The sequence below is a fragment of the Castor canadensis genome, chromosome 11 (assembly GCF_047511655.1).
Source record: "Castor canadensis chromosome 11, mCasCan1.hap1v2, whole genome shotgun sequence".
Classification (NCBI taxonomy): domain Eukaryota; kingdom Metazoa; phylum Chordata; class Mammalia; order Rodentia; family Castoridae; genus Castor; species Castor canadensis.
In genome coordinates, this window is record NC_133396.1 from 48009512 (window position 1) to 48013680 (window position 4169).

General features: G+C 37.7%; 1 pseudogene; it reads right to left on the reverse strand.

The window, feature by feature from the left end:
* Nucleotides 1-1068: 1068 nt before the first annotated feature.
* On the reverse strand, nucleotides 1069-1991 carry LOC109680446 (olfactory receptor 1468-like; annotated as a pseudogene).
* Between the last annotated feature and the right edge of the window lie 2178 nt (nucleotides 1992-4169).

Here is a 4169-nt window from a genome sequence, read left to right on the forward strand (position 1 = left end):
GCGGATGAGAGCAGTGGGGAGCTCTGGAGGAAGATCGGAACTTCCTATGGAGATCAGCAGAGCACATGAGAAGGTGAAAGGGATTGGTTTGGGTGGCATCACTTAGAGAGTACAACTAAGGCAACAAATGAGTCAAGGCTGGAAACTCATTCTATGCCATAGAGTTTAAAGGGAATAACTGATCTCCACTTCTTGAAGTGAGAAATATTAGAAGAGCCTTAGAATCAGTAGCCTGTAGTCTGTCACAGGTTCAACAATTGATCCTCTGTGTGACAAGGGAAATCAATGGGCTTCAGATTATTCATTCTGTGAAACAGTAATTTTATCTTCTCCATTTAGCTGGAATTGTCATAAGAGCACAAAATACATGTGAATTTAAGGAACCTTACCTAAGTCAAAATATCAAACAAAGACCCTTAAACAGAAATTTTTCTCAGTGTGTAGTTCTCTCCCTGGTCCTGGAGAAATAAATTCTAGGGTCTTTGGCTATTAGTTGCTTCCAGGTAAAGAAAAAAATATGCACCTGATACTGTTGTACAAAAAAGAAAAAAATCGCTTAGGGTTAACACATATCAGAAAAGACAGTAATATGAAAATAAGACTGTGTAGAAAAGTTAAAAGATAAAATGATGTCAAAATTTGTGCAGAAAGAGCACATAGGAGACATTAAGAAAGAGGCTGGAAGGTTGAGCTATTTGGATATAATTGACTATCAACCTAAGAATAGGCAGCACAATTTAAAACAATGTCTCAGTTCAAGCAGAATTCATAATAAAATGTAAAACCCTGGGATAATTTAAGACTATAGGAACGCAGGTCACATAAAACATTAGGTCTTGTTGCTATGCTTCTCCTGGGCAAGAGAGAGATGAAGGCATAGCAGTTCCCCAAACCTTCTCCCTTCATCAAACTACGCAGCTAAGCTTCCTCTCTTTTACATATTGAACAACTATGTAGTATGACCTTTTAACAGAAGCTTCTGTGGTAAGCAAGGAATGTGGAATAGTATTTCAATATTAATATCTGTGCAAATACTGGATAAAATTACTTTAAATATCCCACATATTACTACACTAGACAGGCATGAATTTTATTCTTACATATGATTCTTCCCATGGCTCCCTTCATGTCTCTGTTCCTCAGGCTGTAGATGAAGGGGTTCAGCATGGGAGTCACCACTGTGTACATAATAGCCATGACAGTCTCCTTCACAGTAGAGTTATTAGATGATATACATAAGTAGAGACCAATAATTGTCCCATACAACAGTGAAACCACAGACAAGTGGGAACCACAGGTAGAAAAGGCCTTACAAATACCTCGAGTTGAAGGGACCTTGAGAATTGAAGATACAATTTGTGCATAAGACACAGCAATGAGTATGAATGGAGTGACAATGACCAGCCCTCCCATGATAAATATCACCAGCTCATTAACATGAGTATCAGAGCAGACAAGCTTCAGTAGAGGAGATATATCACAGAAAAAGTGGGGAATCATATTGTCCTCACAAAAATTCAGTCTGGCCATAAGTAGGGTGTGCAACATGGCATGGAATGTGGTCAGCACCCAGAACAGCACCGACAGACACACACAGAGGTTGAGGCTCATGATGCTGGTGTAGTGCAGGGGGAAGCCATGACCACAAGGAGGAAGCTCTCCAGGTCAGCAAAAAACATGAAGAAATACATTTGTGTCAGGCAGCCTGCATAGGGGATGGAGGGTACTTGGTTCTGCATGTTCTGTAACATTTTAGGAATGGTCTCAGAGGAAAAGCAGAGATCAGAAAAGGACAAGTTGGTAAGAAACAAATACATGCGTGTGTTGAGATGGGAGTCCAGTAGAATGAGGACAATGATGATGATGTTCCCCAAGATGGTGGCAAAGCACATGGCCAGGAACAGGGCAAAGAACAGGTGTTGTTGCTCTGGCTGAATAGGCAGGCCCAGGAGGAGGAACTCTGAGATGAGAGTTTTGTTCCTTTCTGTCATGCTTTGTCTGCAGTAGCTTTAAGAGAAAATAATACTGTCCCTTAAAGAGTTAAATAAAAATGAATGTATTCCTATGTTCACTGTCTACTATACATTGGACAGTAATTGATCTCTCTTTACATTAATTGTAATCTCTGTACTCTAAATGTTTATAATCTGTATAATTAGTAATGTCTTTTTCTTAACTTATTTCAAAGCATGTTTTAACATTGCATTATTTCCTAAACACTTTCATGTATTTCCTTCTGACGCAGAAAATATATTGGCTTTTATCTTGTCTATGTGGATGGTCATTTTAGGAAGTGTAATTGCCTTCTGTTCACTCAGTATCTTATATTTTGATACTCTTCAAGGTTTTTCTAAATTGTAATTACATAATTCTACATATGCCCCAAGAAAAGCGTATTTACTCCAATGACTTAAATTACCATTGAAAAGGAGATTAGTGGAAGGTGGAGTGGGAAAGGAGAGGTAGTGAGGGGTAAAGATGATGGAAGCACGCTACATATAAGAAAGCAGCATGACGAAACCAACCTAACCTAACTGTTTGCAAAATGGGGAAGGTGGGAGGGAATTAAGGGAATAAAATAGAGGAGATGAACTTATTCATAGTACACTGTACATATTTATGGCATTATCACAATGAAACCTCTTGTACTATTAATGTATACCAACAAAAATAGTAAAAAAATTAGGTTAAACATCTCTCTAACCTATAAAATGATGTATTGCAGTTCTTAATAATTATCTTCCCTTTGAGGTATAACAGGAATTTTTTTTTTTTTGGTATTGGGTTTTGAACTTGGGACCTACACCTTGAGCCACTCCACCAGCACTTTTTTGTGTTAGTATTTTCAAGATAGGGTCTCACAGAATTAATTGCCTGGGGCTGGCCTCAAACCACGATCCTCCTAGGAGTATAGGCATGAGCCACTGGCACCTGGCAGTATAACAGGCATCTTAAATTCAAGACAGCCCAGGTGAAGCTTTTGAGATCACATTATTCTCTCTCAAACTCTACTTTTTCTACTCTTTAATTTTCAGTAACAGGAATTCAAGATCACATCAGACATCTTTTAATCTTATTTCATTCATTATTACTTATCATTACCTTCAATCTAAGAAACTTTTAGATTCTTTCTTTAATTTTCTTGCTGCTTCAATCATTTGTTGCTACAAGATCTTAGTAATGGCATCTCGTCTCTCCTGGACTATGGAAATGCTCTCAACTCATGTTTCTGTTTCTCAGTACCTTTCTCTTTCAATATGCTTCATTCTCACTGAGGCATTCTAAAATGGAAATCTGATCTCTTTCCTATTTAGTGCTTCAGGGAATTATAATTGCTCTTAAAATAAAATGAAAGTTCATTTCAAAAGCACAAATGATGCTTCCTTACCTGACCTGTGCCTACTTCCATGGTTTTATATGGCTCCACAGTGACATTTGGATTCCAGTCTGCAGTAAAGGTTGAAAGTCACAATTTCTGGTCTCCAGTTTTTCATAGGTTTGTTCCTCTTGCCTATCATTTTCCCCCCTTGTAGCCCTCTTTATGTTTTACTCAATTATCTTTGACAGATATAACATGTCACTTGCTCATCTAAGTCTTCACTACCTTCCCAGCCCAGGTGAGTACTGCTGCTATGTCTCCAAAACATCCTGTGCACCCCATAACACTCAATGTCCCTGATTACTGATGTACAGCTGACCCCCACCAGACTATAAACTCCATACGGGAAAGGCCACATCTGCCTTCATGACTGCAGCATGGCCAGCACCTGACATGGTGCCTCCTTCAATTTAATAGCATATATTCTCATTAAATTAGAATTGCTACTTCTTCTAAATCTTCGCAGAATGTAAAGTCACTAGACTGTAACATTCAGCACTAAATTTTGATACTCTATGATAAATTTCACAAATGTAATTGTTTTTATGAAAATATTAGGGTATATCTGATGTCTACTCTCAGTAATACTGATTACTCCAAATAAAGTGCCCTTGCTTCAATAGCCATGATTCATGGATATTGATGTGGGAAAAATAAATAAGATGAGCACTTCATAAAGCAAGGGAAATCAAAATAGCACATTATATACATATATATAAATATAACCATGAAATCTCTTTGTACAATTAATGTATTCTAACAGAAATCATATTTTTTCAAACCCTCACTT